The following is a 21,832-nucleotide window of genomic DNA, read 5'->3' on the forward strand; positions in this document are numbered from 1 at the left end:
CATGCTTTGAACTACATCTTTACTGCTCCTTCCTGTGAGACACCCTTTCTAATTTCCCTGGTTTTATGATATGACTTCATATTCATTGATATTTTTATAGATGACTGTAAGTTGAAACTTGTAGTCTCATAGGTAATACTTCCATACTCCATATTGTCATTCTTATTCTAAGTGTGTAATGGGTGCAATGAATCTTTTTTTTTTTTTTTTTTTTTTGCTGTACGCGGGCCTCTCACTGTTGTGGCCTCTCCCGTTGCGGAGCACAGGCTCCGGACGCGCAGGCTCAGCGGCCATGGCTCGCGGGCACAGCCGCTCCGCGGCATGTGGGATCTTCCCAGACTGTGACACGAACCCGTGTCCCCTGAATCGGCAGGCAGACTCTCAACCACTGCGCCACCAGGGAAGCCCTGCATTGAATCTTTATCACACTTTGGAAAGCTTCCTTTCTCCCAATAGATCTCAATATATTTGGAAGGCTGTCCTATTCCTCCTAAAATGCAATAAATATGGAATTTCCCCATAAGTTTATTCTTATGTTGTTATTGTCTCCAACATTAATTCAGTGCCCAAATCCCTTATTGACCAAATATCTCTTAGGCTCATATTTTCTATAGTATGCCTTAGCATCCAAAAAATACAACTGGTACAAAGTAAAGCAGGTCTTTACAGACAGTGATGGTGAGAGCATCCCATTTGTGGTAACCTGAAAGTTTCCTAGCATTTTCCCCTCCATTACTCAAATTTCCTGCTCCAATTTTCTACACTACCCACCCCCAAACTCATCACTGAACCCGTTATTACCAAACTATTTGTCTATGACTTCAGCCAATACCTGGTTCTCTGTGGAGTGGTTGCTGAAGAGCATGTATTCCAAGAGTCATCACTGGTCTTCATCCCTACTTTGCTGAGATAGATACAAAACAGTACCAGAAGGAAGAGATGGCTTCTTAGGACCCCTTCTGTTTTCTAGTTTTAACTTATCATCGTTTTGATCATGAGTGACAAGAGAGACTGAGACTTAATTCCCTCACACTGTCTATTGCTAGAATGTAAAGAAAAGGTAAAGGGATAAGACATTTTAGTTTGGGAAAACTGCATGGGCAAAAGCTCTGTGGTGGGAGAGCTTGGAGAAGATAACAGAAGAGTTTTCCTTTCTGTTTTCTTGGAGTACAGAGGTTCCATGAAATAAAATATTTGCAAACTTATTCAGGAGGATAAGGGACATTTTAAAAAGAATTATACAGCAAATATCAAGGTAGTTATTCTCTTATTAATAATTTTTTGTAAAGCTGAAGTATTATCTGCTTGTGTTTAAGTAAAAAGTACCTCGCAAAATGCCTTATATATTACAGATGCTTAACAAATCTTTATGGAGAAAATGAGTAAGTAATGAGAAAAAGGCATTAGTGATTAATACAGGGTCATTTTCTATCACCATTATTCCTCGGGTTACAAAACATGCATCCCTTTTGGAAATTCTCATTGTGATCTGTTTTGTGTTTCATGTAAAACAAAGGTCATTGAGGCCACTTTATAATTCTAGAGTATTTCAAATGTTATCGTAAATATTATAATAGTAAAAGAAAACAAGCAACTGTAAATAGTTCAAAATTTTAAAGAAAAAAACCATTTCCATTGTAAAACAAACAAATCTGTTAAAACTAAGTATAACCGGAAGGCTTTCAGGCTTATCCTAACCTCTCATTATATCAAAAGATTGAAAACTGTCAGATGTCTTATTATGTAAAACTAATCCATGCTGTATGAATAAAAGCTAAAACATATGGGGGAAAGTATTGAGTCCCTAGTACCAGAGATCACGCATGAAAGCAAATGAGCATTAATCAGGGATTAATTTGCACTGAGATGCTATAAAACTTAGTGAATTTCTCCAAAACACATGAATAAATCTTAATTATTTTTTCCTAACCAAAAACTAATTTACATTTAAACTGGTGAAACTGGGCTTGTCTACCATGTCACTCATTTTGAGAAAGGTATAGTGATATTTTCTGGTATGTAATTATGAGTCAGAATATCTGGTGATGCCATAAAATGTAAAACACATATATTTTTAAAAAACAGAGTTATTTTCAGGACTTGAGGTTGTTACTTTTAAAGGCACCCATCGCTGAAGACAGATGTGGGATTTATAAATATTGAATCTTTAGATCCCCTAATATTTCACAACTTCCCAAAGATTTTTTTAAAATTAGATAGAGAGCATAAAATTCTCTGGAAAAGTAACATTACATTTTTGTAGGCATTTCTGTGGTACTAAAAATACACTTTTAGAATGAATTAATACTAACATATACGATATTTAAAACTTCCCAATTCCTAATATAACTAAGGCTAAAAAAGTCATTTTCTTACTGACACAATAATTTAGACTTAATCCCCTTCAGGGGGAATAGATTTTAAATGTAGATGTATGAGAGAATTATACTGCCTTTTTTTAAACTCTTGGAGTCTTCTGTTGGCTGAAGATATTCCTAAGTAGAGCAAATCATTAGATCTTTTACAACAATTTTGCCATTAAAGTATGGAAGGGAAGGGAAGGATGCCTAAAGAGTTTCAGGAAACATGACCCTTGTGGAATGAAGGTCAGGTTGGGTTCAATAGATAGAGCCTTCTGTTCTGCACATGGCATGCTGAGAAGACAGATGTAGGGACCGCAGCAAAGAGGTACTGTGTGAGAGTAATAGAAAAAGGCAAATCTGCATGGGTAGAGAGGGTATAGTGGGGAGAGGGGCCTCCAGCACTAGAGGACTGCACACTCTCTCTATGTCCATAATTGTTTTCAGAGATCTCATCTTATTTCCCTATACTTCTGGTCAACGAAGAGACACTATCATCTGTGGTTGTAATTCCTACAGATTTCCTTTATACCATGTGTAGGAGAAATGTATTAACAAATAAGCTTTGTTTAATATTTTGCGCATTTTTAAATATCTATTTTTAGTTGAAGGAGACTGAGATTCCACTTGAGGAGTAAAGGGATAGTAGAAGCCTGAGATATGGGGCTGTCTTATTCAGAGTCTTGTTAAATAGCCTAGCACCATAGCCACAGTTTCAGGTGTACCTGACACCTTCCTCTTTAGTAAAATCTCTAGCCTAATCTCTAGTCAAGATAAGCTAGAGATTTTGCCAGTAGACTATGGGAACTCCCTCATATCAAAGCCTGATGCCATGCTAAGTTTTTGTTTTTGTTTTCAAATAAGGTGGAGAGAAAACAACCATAAATCAAGCTGCTCTTTGTAAATCCAATTCAAGATCCCCTCGTGTGGTGAGAAAATAGGGATGTTTATGTTTAATGGAGGTTATCATAGTAACTGTATCAGATGTAGACTAGCAGAAACTGTTGGATAGATTCTACATGGGAAAAAAAGTACTAAGATATTGCTTTTGGAATTTGCAAAAGAAAATAAACTACTACAAAACCAAACCAATAAACAAAAAAACTCCAGCAGAAATAATTAAATTACTGTGGGTAATAGTGTAAAATATTCTTATTTTTTTCATCTACAGTGTATTTGTGCATAAGAACTACTGAGATAAATACATCTATCGTGTGTCTGCAGAGAAATATAAATAGGTCAGCATGATTTGGAGGCTCTTCAAAGCAGAAAATGCAAAATAATTCTTTTTTTCTATCTTCTGTTACTCTCAGTTCTTACCAGACTTAAAGAGAATTGAACTTGAGTAATAGCTCCATTAGAGCTCTTTTCTAGGATCCATTTCCTGTGGTCTCACTGGGTCCAGCTGCTGATGACTCACAGAGGAAGTGGCAGAGATTAGGGTGTATGAGGGAAAAATCAGAACAGCACAGAAATAAAGCAAATCAACCAACCATTACCTTTTGTGCCAAACAGAACAATGGCTTAACTACTGTGGTTCAGAATGATCTGTCTTATTCCACTCATTTATGCTATTCCTGTTGGAAGGACCACCAGGAAACCTGTGAACCACTATGGAACACACACCGGAATCCATGGCACATCTCAATTAATATTCCCTCCTGACTCAACTAGAACAATGAAGAGCATCAAGCAGTTTAATCTCCGGCAATAATTCCTTTTGTTAGGTTGAGAGGTTTTCCCCCTGAATTAGGTTTTAAGATCGGATTTTCAAAATTAGTTAGTTATTTGACGTATTGTAAAGCGGAAAGCCCACATTTTATAAACACATGCATAAGTCTAGGTAGGACATAATGAAGTCTGTGTGTTAGTTGGGGGCATTGCTGCTATTGGTAATTTTTACTTGCTCTGAAATAAAATCAATATTTTATTAGCAAACAATTGTAACTAAACTGCACAGCTGTTAAAACTCTTCTTTCAATTTTCCTTAAATGTTGGAAATGTAAATGGATCCTTTATATCACCCAGTAGAATTAAATTTGATCAGGAAAATTTTAAAAGGCTACATTACAGATTCTTAGCTTAGCTGCTGATGCACTGAAATATTTCATTGTTAAAAACACTGCATGTTCTCAAGTGTTTATGAAAATATCTAATATACATTTATTTTAAGAAGATAAGTATTATTGTTCCATTGTTTTGTTTAGCCACAATGAGCCAAAAACCTGAGTAGTGTGGAGAGGAACTTAACTCCTTATTGACTGGTTAAAAACAAACAGATAAACATAAGTTTAAAATCATGAGTCTATCCTGAATACCAGTAGATTATTCATCATTTTGATAATATGCAGAATACTAATTAAGGGCTGAGTGTCCTTTTTATGATCACCTCCATATAAGAAGGTGGCTGAAAAATTATCCTCAAATTATACAAATATTAGAAACTGCTTTTAGTGTTTGATGGGTGCTCTTTCTCTGATAAAAGTAATGGCAATTTTCATATAGCATCTTATGCTTAGATTGTTTAAAATAATTGCAGAACATTTTCTAAAAATTAACCTCAAAACACACTTTCTTGTTTAATAGTAACATAATGGCAGAAATTATATTCTATTGAGGCACTTATCTAAAATATAAACTTTTAAATGTGTGAAATGATTTATAGATAAAACATTTTTGTTTATTGACATGAATAAACTTAAAAGAATCTATTTTGCCAGTTAAAAATTAAATGTTAGAAATTTTAAGCAATACTTTATTGATCTGATTGAATTCAAGATGATTTTATCAAATGCACAAAATGTTAATATTAAAAAATTTATATTGATTATTTTGAATGACTGGTATATAAATAAATCTATTTAAATGTATCATTCAAATGGATCAATATTCTTTATCATTTTGCCAACACAATTTGTTGATTGGTGTGTCTTCCTCAGATTACCTGTAAGTACATTGTAGAATCAGAAAGAACTGAGAGATTGGACGTACACATCAGACACAGTATTTATCTACATTCCTTTAAGCAGTAAAAACCATTTGAGAAATTTTCTGAAGCTAGAAAACCAGCTCAATCAAATTTTTAAGTAAAGTCTGATTTGATCAGCCACAGAGAAACGTTCTTACACTAGGACATCATTCACTGAAGTGTAAAAATCAAATAGCTAGAGTCTGAATGCCCATTCTCTGTCTCTGGACTGCCAGTTAAACTTAGTCCAGTGCAAAGCATGGACTTAAGGTCTATGTGACTTGGTGACCCAGGATACTATTCATCAGAATCCTCAAAGCAACTTTTACAAAACCATGTTTAATCATCCTAATTCTCTGAATTTGCCAAGTGCTTCACATCCTCGTCGTGGTCTGGGTCCCAGGAGATCTCACCAAGCTTAATTAGATGCTTTGCCCCTGCCTAGTTTGGACGCCAGTTTCTCATTTTGGAGAGACATTCAAACTGGGCACTTGTTAGCTGTCCATCAGCTGTGGCCAGCAAGCAATAAGTTCTCTAAAAAGAGGTTGAGAGTAGGGAGAAGGTGATTAGCATGACTAGGTAATAACAATGTATGAGAAATACTGTGCTAATAACAGTGCTGATAAATATTCAACAAATACTTATTGTGCACCTACCATAGGCAAGACATTGTTCTAGGTTTTTACAGTCTTAGAAAGAAATGGGGGCTGTATAAAGTCAAGGGAAACTTTGTTCTATGACGTTTAGTGGACATACATCACCAATATGACAGTTTTTGACCTGAAAAGATGCCAATAGCATAGGGCCTAACTATATTTGTTTTCATATATATTTTTATAATAATTAATGTATAAATATAAATAATATAAATAATAATTTATTATTATAATTTGTACAGAAAAATGTGTTTACTTCCTACAGCAGGATAATTATCAGATATTTTTCTAATACATAATTTTCACTATTATACTGACCTTCTCTCCATCATGTTTTTTCAAATAATTTTGCAGCAACCATGTGAGAATTTCACACTGTGTTTCCTTTGAAAGCAAAACCCATTGCATATTTTCTATCCCGTACTTAGTACAGTACCTTGATATTTAATAAAGGTATATTAAATGAAAGTACATTTCTACATAAGCTTATATATGGGTTCTGGAATATACTTTTGTGCACCTGTGTGTGTGTGTGTGTGTGTGTGTGTGTGTTTAAGCTCACATACACTTAAACACACTTTACATACCTCAGTATATTGAATGGGCAAAGGATTGGCTGTCTATAACAGTAGTCTGTAAACTTTCCTGATCAAACATTATTTGCTTGATTAGACCAAATGTTTACAAAAATGACTGTTTGGTTTTAATATGTGCACTTATCTAGTTGAGCTAATATATTTTATTGTTGTTTATGCATATTCGTTCTATGAATGCATAAAAGATACTCTGAAAGTTAGAATGAAATTCATCTAGAAAAAAAAACTTAAAATGTCTACTTCATTTTATTTATTAATGTTACAAATCTTATTTTTATCACTAGAACGATATTTAATGGAAGAAATGACATTTTGTTTGTACAGAAAAAATAAATGTTTAGTTACTTTTATAAATACATATGCTTATATATACTTATATACATTTATGAATATACATTCTTATTTTTTATAAATTATAAATAAGTTTAATTTATTTTGATACCTGCTTAATGGTTGTCACCACTAAAAAAGATACTTCTTAAAGACAAGTAGTCCTAAATGGAAGAGGTACATTATTGGTCCCTCTTACTAAATCAGGATGCTAATTTTTCAATCCCATCTCCAATTATGACAAGATTTTTGTTTAAATTCACTCACACTGGCATGATGAATATATTCAGCTGCATTTTCTTTGCTGGAAACTTATAAAGTCACTTGTCAATATTGAGGGCTAGCTTAATTAAAACTAACATAGTCCACAAATCCACTTAACTATGCTCTGTATGGAAATACAACACAAGCAAACAAATGCCTTGATGATTCCTCCGTTGATACCTCTACGCTGTGAACTGCTCTCTTGCCTAGGATACATTGCACATGCATATATAACATATGGCCTCTGTGTGAGCCCTTGACACAGGACAGAGTGAGGACAGGGATGTCATTTACATATTGAAAGTTAAATGTATTTCTTATTTTTAGATGAAATGTAAATATAATTTAAAGAATATAATATTTTGTTTGCATACTTCAAGGATTGTCTGGCTCTTCTAGGGGGATGCACCCCACTTCAAAGACCATAGGCCACAAACATTGATAATGTCAAACTCACAAAACCTATCAAGTAAAGAATGTTAAATTCTTTCTTTACAAAGATGACAATTTTTGTCAAAACATTCATTTTCTTCATTTTAGTGAACTTGGATAGGTAAAAAAATTCAGTTAAACCTAAGATAAATGTTTATTTACTAGATCTAATAAGTGTACTTGTAAATCCATCATGGCATAAGGTATTTTCATTATTCTATGAACTGTTACCTCTTAAATTACACTCATTCATAATTTGTAAAGATACAATTTTAAGTACTAAACCAACTGTAAATTGAAGTGCTTCTTAATAAATAATAATTCTCAGATGTGAGGCATTTCTGTACATTTTGTTTAGAAAGAAATATTAGATTTGTTTCTAATTTTATCACCATATTATAGGGCATGTATTACTGCTGTAATCATTAATATTAGTTTTAATTTACAAATAGTGAAATTGATATAAAATAATAACAGCTAAAAATTAAATATTTTACTCCCAACCCATTCATCTGCACATTGTCTTTACAAAAAAGACAACACCAATAAACTCCTACACATTAAATATTTAATTCCTCTAAGTTATCTTCAACGGCTGCAGTGCTCACTCATGACAATTTCTAATTAATTTTAAATGCCATTTAACAGCCATTGTCCCAACACGTACAGATGAATTAGGAGGCATAATGCTTGTACTGTACAAAGAGTAGCCTGTGTAAACTCTCAAATTAAATCCACACTGTAGTCAAAACTCATTTGATGTTTGCTTTTCCTACTTTGCAGACAAGATGGTCTCAAAAGGCAGAATAGGCTAAAGATGTGTTGGACAACTCTATAAGTACAGTCTCAAGACTCTTGTCATCTTAGCTGTCTAAATTACTTCAACAGGACTCAAGGGAATTTAAAGAAGAGAAATGACATGACAAACAATTATATTCTAACACTCTATTTATAACAGTGCCCTTTCAGATTATTGTTCTTCCAGACTGACACATCACTGTAATCCCAGGGATGAATCAAGGGACTTAGAGTTAGATCACTCACAGCTTGTAGGCAAAGAAAAAAAATACGAATGAAGAGCTGACATTCAGGAAATATAGAGTGACTCAAGGATAAATTCAGCTGGGATGAGCTTAATTTATCAATGTCAATAACAACGGTGAACACATCGCAAGAATACATGCATATTAATTGAAAATAATTCAGATTAAATCACTGCAGTTTGACATTTTGAGATAGGCACTTTATCTTTTCAAGAAAAAGAGCACTATAAAATCTTTAATCTGAAAACACATCTTAATTGCATGTTATCACCTCCTAATTGCTTCTATATTATATTAAACATTTTGCTAATTACTAGGCTGATCACGGTGTAAATAGCTTGAGGCAAGAGCTCACATCCAGCTGAAGTCTACCGAGCACATTAGGGCCAGGAAGAAGTTCAGCACTTGGTGGATTCATGGGCTTGTACCTTCTTCAGGGGCTGTCCACCTTTAACACAGCACTCTGGTGAGGTAAAGAGGTAAAGATGCTCTGATGAAGATCAGAGATGTTTAATCATCTGTCACATTCTAATACTATTCTTGGAAAAAGTGTGCATCCTTTCTGATAGTACAGATGTGCTCTTTCAGGTGATGGCATGTGAGTTTCTGGCTTTATGATAAAAACAGGCTCAGAGAAAGACAATATTGCATCTACTTTTTAACCTTGATCATTGGGACTTTGTCAGGATAAGGTGCTGCTAAATATCAATTTCTTGTATGGAATCTTTGGCCCATATGTATGCACAAATGTTTAAATATGTTAGAATTTAGACTTCTTCCTCAAAGTAGCGAATAACTTAGAATGGGTAAAATGTCTGTAATTGAACAGCAAATGCTTCTCTGAGAAAAAAAAAATTAACCAAAATAGTGACTACATTATCCATATCATTAAAAGTATATGCAAGCAAAAAGATAATAATAGGATTTTGGGGTTAAAAAAAATTAAAACAAAGAAGTGATGTTTTTGATGGTATACTTAGCAAAAAGTTTTCCTCAACTCTTTTTCCTCCTTGCCCTTCTCTTTTTATTCTTAAGTAATGTCTAATGTTCACAAGGATTTAAGGAATTGGGATGATTCTACAATATATTTCAGGAAAAATATTTGCCAGGACACAATAAAATGCTCAAAATGTTTCACACTGTTTAATACATCTATTTCCCTTCTAAAATTTTTTTATTTGGAATTCATACTAGAAGAATATGCTTTGGAAAGTTTTCTTTAGTAGTAATTTTATTCTGGCCAGTTACAAAAAAACAAATACTATGTCATTCTACTTACCTGAGATACCTAGAGTAGCCAAATTCATAGAGACAGAAAGTAGAACAATTGTTACCAGGGGCTGGGGGCAGGGAGACTAGGGAGTTAGTGTTCAGTGGGTACAGAGTTTCAATATGGGATGATGAAAAAGTTCTGGAGATGGATAGTGGTGCTCGTGGCACAAGAATGTAAATGTATTTAATGCCACTGAAGTGTACAGTGGCATTAAAATGATTAAAATTGTAAATTTTATGTTATATTTATTTTAACACAACTTTAAAAAAAAGTGTCAAGAGAGCTTAATGCTTTATTTCTCTTTTTTCCTTCCAGTTTTATTGAGGTATAATTGACACACAGCAGTGAACAAGTTTAAGGTGTACAGCATAATGATTTGGCTTACATATATCATGAAATAATTGTTACAATAAGTTTAGTGAACACCCATCATCTCATATAAATACAAAATTAAAACAGAAACAGACTCACAGATTTAGAGGACGAACTTATGGTTACCAAGGTGGGTGGAGTGGGGAAGGGATGGTTAGGGAGTTTGGGATTGACATGTCTACACTTCTATATTTAAAATGGATAACCAACAAGGACCTACTGTATAGCACAGGGAACTCTGCTCAATGTTATGTGGCAGCCTGGATGGGAGGGGAGTTTGGGTGAGAATGGATACATGTATATGTATGGCTGAGTCGCTTTGCTGTGCACCTGAAACTATCACAACATTGTTAATTAGCTATACTCCAATATAAAATAAAATTTTTTTTAAAAAATTAAAGAAATAGAAAGAATTTTTTCCTTGTGATGAGAACTCAGGATTTACTCTCTTAACTTTCATATATAACATACAGCAGAGTTAATTCTATTTATCATGTTGTTCATTGCACCCCTAGTATTTATTTATCTTATAACTGGAAGTTTGTACCCTTTGACTGCCTTCATCCAATTCCCCCTCCACCTACTCCCCTCTTCTAGTGGCCACAAATCTGATCTTTCTATATTTGTTGGTTTTGGAAGTATAATTGAGCTAACTACAATACTATGTTATTTCCTGTTACACAACATAGTGATGTAATATTTCTATACATTTAAAAATGATCAAACTTCCAGTTGAAAAATGAATGAGTCATGGGTATGAAATGTTCAGTATGAGGAATATAGTCAATAATTATGTAATGTCTTTGTACTGTGACAGATCATAACAAGACAAAGTGATTTTTATCATAGCATTATTAGATTAGTTATAAGAACAATGTTACAATAGAAAATTATACACAGTGTCATTGTCATTTGGGGTATTTTTCAATATTCCACTTTTTCTCTTTTCAGAAATCAACTCCACCAAAACACCTTCATCTTGGACTTCTTGTAAGAAAACAAATTTCTGTTGCTTTGGCCACACAGACTATGGTATTTTGTTATAGCAGCCTAAGAAACCTGACACAATAATTCACAGGAGCAGTAATGCATGAGTGAGAAAAGTAAATCTTTTTGGTTGATTTGTTTGTTTTAAGCCCCTGAGATATGGGGAATTTTTTGTTACCATGGCACAACCTAGCCTAGTCTAATTAATATAGAGCTGATTTTGTTTATCTGTATTTGCTTATCTATTTTACAAGAATATTTGCTGTGTAATAAAGAAAAATATATTTCCTAATATAAAAAAGAAACAATGATTTTATTATCATTAAAGAGTTATCAGTAATAAACTAGATTGTTACACTTACATGGTAGAATAAAAATAAATGGTTTAATTATTAGAAAACTTTTAGTTAAATTAAACTGTACCTTATTTTCTCCTTTACAGTGCTTTGCTTCTTCTCTCCCGTGTGTGTGTGTGTGTGTGTGTGTGTGTGTGTTTCATAAGTTCTATTTTCCATATAAACTTTTGTTGTGTCTACATATTTCTGCTTCCACTATTACTGATATAATTGACTTAAACATTTGCTTTACTAATACTTTGCAAAGACTTTTGAAAGTGATTCTTCTGATTTCTGTTGTCTTTTAATTTGGTTACACACTGCATTTGGTCTATTGGCTTCCATTTTGCCATTAATATTACTTTAATTTGCCATGTTTGCTGTAAAAAAAAATACCATAGTCTGGGTGGCCTAAACAACATTTCTTTCATAATCCACAGGACAAAAGATTGCCTTCAATAAAGAAAGAGGAAATAAGGAGGGAGAAGAAAATCAATCCCTCCTCTTTTCATTGAATGATGTTTGCCTGATCCTTTCCAGGTACTTTATTATATTTTTCTCTTTAGTAAAAACAACTCAATGTTGTTCCAAAGACCTTTTTAACATTGGCCTCTTCTGCTTGTTTTAGCTGTCTTAGTACTTCTTATTTTTATGGGAGAAATATGCATAAGCTAAGATTTTGATTGTTTTCTTTTTTGTTCAATTTGTAAGTAGTTTGTCCTCGTTACCTATGTTCGCATGTATCCATATCTCCCTCTGGTCCTCAGATGTGGTTTCCTATAATGTTTATCACATGTCATTCTCTGTTATGTTTCAGTTTAAAAGGAATTATAATACTGACATCACTGGATGGTGCTGAGGGTTAAATAAAGGAGCCAAGTCCATAGCGGACTTCAATAAATATTAGTTCTCTTTTGCTCCCATTTCTCCTGTAAAATTAGAGGAATATACTTAGAAAATTATTTTCTGCATTCTATAAAGTTTATCTTCTATTTATGCCACGATTAAATTGCTTATTTTGTAGCACAATTCTCCGATGTTTCTTGAGAGCCATATCTATTATGATTGCACCTGCCTTTTTTCTTTCTTTTTTTTTTCCTTTTCTTCCTTCTTTTCCTTTCTTCTTCTTTTTAAAAAATTTTTAAAGCACACTCACTGAGATTTTGTGAAATCCAGTGCAGTTTAAGGTTTGAATTTGGGTATTTGACAAACCAAATAACTGTTCATAAATATTTTGCATTCCTATTTCTGTGTACTGAATTTTTCTGCAGATATGTCTAAACGTAGATAAATAGAAGTCATTAGGATATTCTTTTGTTTTTTTTAACATCTTTATTGGAGTATAATTGCTTTACAATGTTGTGTTAGTTTCTGCTTTATAACAAAGTGAATCAGCCATACATATACCTATATCCCCATATCTCCTCCCTCTTGGATCTCCCTCTGACCCCCCCCATCTCACCCCTCTAGGACGACACAAAGCATCAATCTGATCTCCCTGTGCTATGCAGCTGCTTCCCACTATCTATTTTACATTTGGTAGTGTATATAAGTCCATGTCACTCTCTCACTTCGTCTCAGCTTACCCTTCCCACTCCCCGTGTCCTCAAGTCCATTCTCTATGTCTGTGTCTTTATTCCTATCCTGCCCCTAGGTTCTTCAGAACCATTTTCTTTTTTTTTTCATTTCAAATATATATGTGTGTTAGCATACATTATATATTTTTCTCTTTCTGACTTATTTCACTCTGTATGGCAGACTCTGGGTCCATCCACCTCACTATAAATAACTCAATTTTGTTTCTTTATATGGCTGAGTAATATTCCATTGTATATATGTGCCACATCTTTATGCATTCATCTGTCGATGGACACTTAGGTTGCTTCCATGTCCTAGCTATTGTAAATAGAGCTGCAGTGAACATTGTGGTACATGACTCTTTTCAAATTATAGTTTTCTCAGGGTATAAGTCCAGTAGTGGAATTGCTGGGTCATATGGTAGTTCTATTTTTAGTTTTTTAAGGAAGCTCCATACTGTTCTCCATAGTGGCTGTATCAATTTACATTCCCACAAAGAGTGCAAGAAGGTTCCCTTCTCTCCACTCCCTCTCCAGCATTTATTGTTTGTAGATTTTTGATGATGTCCATTCTGACTGGTGTGAGGTAATACCTCATTGTAGTTTTGATTTGCATTTAGCTAATTATTAGTGATGTGGAGGATACTTTCATGTGTTTGTTGGCAAACAGTAATCTCCTTTGGAGAAATGTCTAGGTCTTCTGACCATTTTTGGATTGGGTTGTTTGTTTTTTTGATATTGAGCTGCGTGAGATGCTTGTAAATTTTGGAGATTAATCCTTTGTCAGTTGCTTCATTTGCAAATATTTTCTCCCATTCTGAGGGTTGTCTTTTCGTCTTGTTTATGGTTTCATTTCATGTGCAAAATCTTTGAAGTTTCATTAGTTCACGTTTGTTTATTTTTTGTTTTATTTCCATTTCACTAGGAGGTGGGTCAAAAAGGATCTTGCTGTGATTTATGTCATAGAGTGTTCTGCCTACATTTTCCTCTAAGAGTTTTATAGTATCTGGCCTCATATTTAGGTCTTTAATCCATTTTGAGTTTATTTTTGTATATGGTGTTAGGAAATGTTCTAATTTCATTCCTTTACATGTAACTGTCCAGTTTTCCCAGCACCGCTTATTGAAGAGGCTGTCTTTTCCCCATTGTATATTCTTGCCTCCTTTAACAAAAATAAGTTGACCATATGTGTGTGGGTTTATCTTGGGGCTTGCTATCCTGTTCCATTGATCTATATTTCTGCTTTTGTGCCATTACAATACTGTCTTGATTACTGTAGCTTTGAAGTATAGTCTGAAGTCCAGGAGCCTGATACCTCCAGCTTGGTTTTTCTTTCTCAAGATTGCTTTGGCTATTTGGGGTCTTTTGTGCTTCCATACAAATTGTGCAATTTTTTGTTCTAGCTCTGTGAAAAATGCCATTGGTAGTTTGATAGGTATTGCACCGAATATGTAGATTGCTTTGTTTAGTATAATCATTTTCACAATGTTGATTCTTCCAATCCAAGAACATAGTATATCTCTCCATCTGTTTGTATCATGTTTAATTTCTTTCATCAGTGTCTTATAGTTTTCTGCATATAGGTCTTTTGTTTCCTTAAGTAGAATTATTCCTAGGTATTTTATTCTTTTTGTTGCAGTGGTAAATGGTAGTGTTTTCTTAATTTCTCTTTCAGATTTTTCATCATTAGTGTATAGGAATGCAAGACATATCTGTGCATTAATTTTGTATCCTGCAACTTTACCAAATTCATTGATTAGCTCTAGTAGTTTTCTGGTAGCATCTTTAGGATTCTCTGTGTATAGTATCATGTCATCTGCAAACAGCTTTACTTCTTCTTTTCCTCTTAGGATTCCTTTTATTTCTTTTTCTTCTCTGATTGCTGTGGCTAAAAGTTCCAAAACTATGTTGAATAATAGTGGTGAGAGTAGACAACCTTGTCTTGTTGCTAATCTTAGAGGAAATGGTTTTAGTTTTTCACCATTGAGAACGATGTTGGCTGTGAGTTTGTCATATAAGGCCTTATATCCCTCTGTGCATACTTTCTGGAGGGTTTTTATCATAAATTGGTGTTGAATTTTGTTGAAAGCTTTTTCTGCATCTATTGAGATGATCATATAGTTTTTCTCCTTAAATTTGTTAATATGGTGTATCACATTTATTGATTTGCGTATATTGAAGAATCCTTGCATTCCTGAGATTAACCCCACTTGATCATGGTGTATGATCCTTTTAATGTGCTGTTGGATTCTGTTTGCTAGTATTTTGTAGAGGATTTTTTTAATCTATGTTCATCAGTGATATTGGCCTGTAGTTTTCTTTCTTTGTGACATCTTTGTCTGGTTTTGGTATCAGGGTGATGGTGGCCTCATAGAATGAGTTTGGGAGTGTTCCTCCCTCTGCTATATTTTGGAAGAGTTTGAGAAGCATAGGTGTTAGCTCTTCTCTAAATGTTTGATAGAATTTGCCTGTGAAGCCATCTCATCCTGTGCTTTTGTTTGTTGGAAGATTTTTAATCACACTGTCAATTTCATTGCTTGTGATTGGTCTGTTTATATTTTCTTATTCTTCCTGGCTCAGTCTCGACCCATTGTGCTTTACTAAGAATTTGTCCATTTCTTCCAGGTTGTCCATTTTATTGGCATATAGTTGTTTGTAGTACTCTCTCATGATCCTTTGTTTTTCTTCAGTGTCAGTTGCTACTTCTCCTTTTTCATTTCTAATTCTACGATTTGAGTCTTCTCCCTTTTTTTCTTGATGAGTCTGGCTAATGGTTTATCAATTTTGTTTATCTTCTCAAAGAAACAGCTTTTGGTTTTATTGATCTTTGCTATTGTTTCCTTCATTTCTTTTTCATTTATTTCTGATCTGATCTTTATGATTTCTTTCCTTCTGCTAACTTTGGAGCTTTTTTGTTCTTCTTTCTCTAATTGCTTTAGGTATAAGGTTAGGTTGTTTATTTAAGATGTTTCTTGTTTCTTGAGGTAGGATTTTATAGCTATAAACTTCCTTCTTAGAACTGCTTTTGCTGCAGCCCATAGGTTTTGGGTTGTCGTGTTTTCATTGTCATTTGTTTCTAGGTATTTTTTGTTTATCTTTTTGATTTATTCAATGATCTCTTCGTTATTAAGTAGTGTATTGTTTAGCCTCCATGTGTTTGTATTTTTTTACAGTTTGTTTCCTGTAATTGACATCTAGTCTCATAGCGTTGTGGTCAGAAAAGATACTTGATACGATTTCAGTTTTCTTCAATTTACCAAGGCTTGATTTGTGACCCAAGATTTGATTTGTTCTGGAGAATGTTCCATGGGCACTTGAGAAGAAAGTGTATTCTGTTGTTTTTGGGTGGAATGTCCTATAAATATCAGTTAAGTCCATCTTGTTTAATGTATCATTTAAAGCTTGTGTTTCCTTATTTATTTTCATTTTGGATGATCTGTCCATTGGAGAAAGTGGTATGTTCAAGTCCCCTACTGTGACTGTGTTACTGTTGATTTCCCCTTTTATGGCTGTTGGCATTTGCTTTATGTATTGACATGCTCCTATGTTTGGTGCATAAATGTTTACAATTGTTATATCTTCTTCTTGGATTGATCCCTTGATCATTATGTAGTGTCCTTCTCTGTCTCCTGTAATAGTCTTTATTTTAAAGTCTATTTTCTCTGATATGAGAATTGCTACTCCAGCTTTCTTCTGATTTCCATTTGCATGGAATATCTTTTTCCACCCCCTCACTTTCAGTCTGTATGTGTCCCTAGGTCTGAAGTGGGTCTCTTGTAGACTGCTAATATACAGGTCTTTTTTTTTGTAGCCATTCCACCAGTCTATGTCTTTTGGTTGGAGCATTTAATCCATTTACATTTAAGGTAATTATCGATATGTATGTTCCTATTACCAGTTTCTTAATTGTTTTGGTTTTGTTATTGTAGGTCTTTTCCTTCTCTTGTTTTTCCTGCCCCTAGAAGTTCCTTTAGTATTTGTTGTAAAGCTGGTTTAGTGGTGCTGAATTCTCTTAAGTTTTGCTTGTCTGTAAATGTTTTAATTTCTCCGTCGAATCTGAATGAGATCCTTGCTGGATAGGGTCATCTTGGTTGTAGTTTTTTCCCTCTCATCACTTTAAATATGTGTTGCCACTCCCTTCTGGCTTGCAGAGTTTCTGCTGAAAGATCAGCTGTTAACCTTATGGAGATTCCCTCATATGTTACTTGTTGTTTTTCCCTTGCTGTTTTTAATATTTTTTCTTTGTATTTAATTTTTGATAGTTTGATGAATATGTGTCTTCGTGTGTTTCTCCTTGGATTTATTCTATATGAGATTCTCTGCTCTTCCTGGTCTTGACTGACTATTTCCTTTCCCATATTAAGGAAGTTTTCAACTATAATCTGTTCAAATATTTTCTAAGTCCCTTTCTTTTTCTATTCTTCTTCTGGGACCCTATAATTCGAATGTTGGTACATTTATTGTTGTCCCATAAGTCTCTAAGACAGTCCTCAATTCTTTTTGTTCTTTTTTCTTTATTTTTCTCTGCAGTAGTTATTTCCACTATTTCATCTTCCAGGTCCCTATCCATTCTTCTGCTTCAGTTATTCTGCTATTGATTCCTTCTAGAGAATTTTTAATTTCATTTATTGTGTTTTTCATCTTTGTTTGTTTGCTCTTTAGTTCTTCTAGGTCCTTGATAAACGTTTCTTGCATTTTCTCCATTCTATTTCCAAGATTTTGTATCATTTTTACTATAATTACTCTGAATTCTTTTTCAGGTAGACTGCCTATTTCCTCTTCATTTGTTTGGTCTGGTGGGTTTTTACCTTGCTCCTTTATCTGCTACGTGTTTCTCTGTCTTCTCATTTTGCTTAATTTACTGTGTTTGGGGTCTCCTTTTTGCAGGCTGCAGGTTTGTAGTTCCTGTTGTTTTTGGTGTCTGCCCCCAGTGGCTAATGTTGGTTCAGTGGCTTGTGTATGCTTCCTGGTGGAGGGGACTAGTGCCTGTTTTCTGGTGGATGAGGTTGGATCTTGTTTTTTGGTGGGGACGACCATGTCTGGTGTTGTGTTTTGGGGTGCCTGTGACCTCTTATGATTTTAGGATGCCTCTCTGCTAATGGGGTGATTTGTGTTCCTGTCTTGTTAGTTTTTTGACATAGGGTGTCCAGCACTGTAGCTTGCTGGTTGTTGAGTGGAACTGGGTCTTAACGTTGAGATGGAGATCTCTGGGAGAGTTTTTGCCATTTGATATTATTTGGAGCTGGGAGGTCTCTGGTGAACCAATGTCCTGAACTTGGCTCTCCCACTTAAGATGCACAGGCCTGACACCCAGCCGGAGCACCAAGGCCCTATCAGTGACATGGTTTCATTTAGAAGCTCTTAAATTCTCCATGATTCCAAAACCTAGGAAATTCTTTGATGAATTTAAGAGGTCTAAAATCTCTAGATCTCTCACGAAACTCCTTTGTTAGTCTAGAGGGCATCGAGTACCTGAGTCTCCGGAGAGCCTCAACCTCTACTACCAGTGCATCTCCTCCCTGGTGGAAGTGTTCAGGATATTCTTTTGATGCAAAATATTGCTATTGGATGACACTTGGACTGATCTTTCAGCCCTGCTATTATGTACTGACTGACTCACCACAGAATGTGGAACTTTGCAGAAGGTTCTGTTTAACGAGTTTATTTCCTATTCCTAACACCACAGTGCACATATTTGCTTGAATATGTTATCTCATCCATATTCAAATGTAATATCAGAATAGCTAGTAATTCCTGATAGAAATACCAAGTTGTAAAATATGGTCCATTAGCTGTGTTCCAAATATATAAAAATATATGTATATATATTTATGTAGCAATTTTAATAATAATATAAATTAAGTACGTGTAGCAGCAGAGGCTATGCCCTCCTGAACAGATGACTTTCCCTCAGAGCATACTGATTAGTTCATTTTTCCTAATGAAGTTTTCATTTAGGCAGAAGTTACTCCTCGCTTGCTTCCTGCTCCCTTTTGTAAGCTAAAGCTGCTGTCTGCCTTTTATTGGAAGATAGAGCAATTTTAGTTAGACTAAAGAGAAATTCTGAATCTTTTCAACCTGCCTTGAGAGAAAAGTACAGGAGGATTTAGTCAACATGGGAAAATAAAGTGATTCTCAAGTAATTATATCATTATTTTTCTAGAATGATATAGTTTTATGATGGAAAAACTTGGGGGATCATCTGGACCTTTTATTTTACACAGAATAAAGATGAAACAAAGAGAGAATCAGTAACTTGTTTAAGATAGTTAAACAGAAGTATTTAGGCTAGATTAAATGATTTAACCTGCAGTTGTTTTGTTTGTCCTATACTATGCAGAGGGAACTGGCCCGATGTCATTCCCCACCACTTATACAGCTTGAAGAGAAGCATTGTAAGCTGTGTGTATATAGTAAGATTCAGAAACCAGCTCAAGGAGCATGAAGTTGGCAATATAAACATGAAAACAAGACATTAGCAATTATTCAGAGGTGTTAGCACAGACTAGAAGTCAAGCTATGTTGGCTTTGCTTCAAGCTAAAGAACTTCTGAGGACCTTAATTAGCAGGAGTTTTGTAGACCTCTGTGAGTCATTCCAAAGTTTGGAGCATTTTTCTTTTTCTTTGAGGTATGTATATTAATTACCATATTAAACGGGATAGCTTTGTTTAAAACCTACAGTGAATTTTTTTCCTCAATTTTTAAAGCAATGTAACTAATGTTTTCCTACTGCTAAAGTCATTTCTCTTTCCTCGTAAATTGGAATTTAATCTTTCTAAAACACTATTTCTATTCTATCAACTATTTTGCTTTTAAAAATCAGAAGCTCCCTATTACACACAATAGAACCAAAATTTCCCCAGGCCACAAGAGCCTATGGAAGCAAATGAGATCACATTAACATTAATAACTAGCATCTTACTACCTTCTGGCCTCACATGCATTACACAGGACCGAAGCCCCTTGCAAAGCACATACCCCACCCAGGTATTTCCAGGAGTCCCCAGAGGATGTTTCACTTTTGCTCAAACGAGTTCATTTTCACTGGGCAAGGTTGCTACCCTGCTCCCATTTATAGTTATCTCATTCTACTACTCTTATTCCTCAGGCCTGTGGGCAGGGTAAGCTCACAGTTCCTTTGAGCACCCAAGTAGCCAGATGCAGTGACTACAAACCAAATGTCATTCTCAAATTAGCCCTGCTTCATCATCTTTTCCTTGTCACCTTATTCGCCTGCTGGGGATCCTGGCTACTCTGAAGGTCATGGAAGTCCCCACAGTGCAGGCAGGCACTGCCGATGCTGAGATGCCACCATTACTCTGTTGGACATGGCTTTTCTGGGCACCACGACCAATGTCCTATAGAGATCAGCAGCCCAAGGCTGTGTGGGCTTCTACAGTAGAGAGTGACATATGTTAGAGCCCTGGATGGGTTATTAGCAATACTTCCTTCACCCCAATGGTATTAGAGGTCTTCTTTCTTACTTTTTAATGTTTATTTTTAGGGTAGGCAAGGGTGGTAAGAGAGGGAAAAGGTTTTTTTTCACTGGCCAATGAGTTTGGGTAAGATCTGCTGCAGGACTGACATCCCATGAGGAGTTACCATGCTTCCTGTGACAGCTAAGGCTGCCCCACTGGAGGCTCACAAAACAAGTTGAGTTCTCAGAGACGCTATTAGGTTGCCAACATCTAAAGCCCATGTGTGAATCTTACCCAGATCCTTTGTACAGAGTCAAGTTCACATATTTGCCTGACATCCACCATGTTGTTCAGTTCCACGTGTTCAAACCAGTGCCTCACAAAATTGTGACATAATCCCTCTTACTTCCCGGATAACCCTAACTGTTGAGGTCAAATTGTGAGTCATCCCCCAGAAAAGTCTGTTTTTGCCTGCATCAAACTTGCCAACTGGTGCAACACTTCTCTGTAGTCTCAAAAATAAGTCCACTCACATCAAGACCTGTAAAGAAATTTCTTAGGAAATTTCAGATAGTGTCGGCAGGGTCAACTGCAAAGCCCAAGCAAATGACCTCCCCACCTGTCACCACTGGCTCTCCTCTTTTTCCCCCTCCTCCATTTGGCCTTGGCCTCCCAGACTTCTGACTTTCTACATAAAAATTTGTCTTCTGGCCTCTCATTCCTTCCTTATACAGCACAATTTAGCTCCCTCTTAATTTGTACCTTCAGTTGCATATATCTTCTTCTTGCCATATGCTCAGCATGGGCAGACATTAAAATTTACCCTTATTAGAGGGTGGTGTCTTATCTCACTTTGCCCTCAGAAAAGTGTCGCGCTCCTCTTCAACCCTTGGGTAAATGTACAGATACATAATGAAATTTTTTGGAGGCACTTAACTCTTGGATCAACCTACCTCCTTTTCTGCCAATAGGTGTAATCAATTCTATACTAAGCACATTTGGGGATCCTGCTGTATTAGTTTGCATGGGCTGCAATAACAAAGTACAACAGACGTGGTGGCTTAAACAACAGAAATTAATTTTCTTACAGTTCTGGAGGTCAGATGTCCAAGATCAGGTTGTCAACAGAGCTAGTTTCTTCTGAGGACTGTCTCCTTGGTATGTTGATGGCCATGTGTCTTCACATGGTCTTCCCTCTGTGTGTGTTTTTGCCCCTCTTC

The 21,832-nt window shown here is 35.2% G+C and overlaps 1 long non-coding RNA gene across 3 annotated transcripts in view; it reads left to right on the plus strand.

The window, feature by feature from the left end:
• LOC137224725 (uncharacterized) overlaps positions 1-21,832 on the plus strand; it is a 51,311-nt gene that overhangs the window by 17,228 nt on the left and 12,251 nt on the right. For all 3 annotated transcript variants that reach the window (XR_010943476.1, XR_010943475.1, XR_010943477.1), the window contains 2 exons: positions 11,246-11,284; positions 12,057-12,156. This is a non-coding gene — a long non-coding RNA (uncharacterized lncRNA). The remainder of the gene's footprint in view (positions 1-11,245; positions 11,285-12,056; positions 12,157-21,832) is intronic.

The sequence above is a fragment of the Pseudorca crassidens genome, chromosome 5 (assembly GCF_039906515.1).
Source record: "Pseudorca crassidens isolate mPseCra1 chromosome 5, mPseCra1.hap1, whole genome shotgun sequence".
Classification (NCBI taxonomy): domain Eukaryota; kingdom Metazoa; phylum Chordata; class Mammalia; order Artiodactyla; family Delphinidae; genus Pseudorca; species Pseudorca crassidens.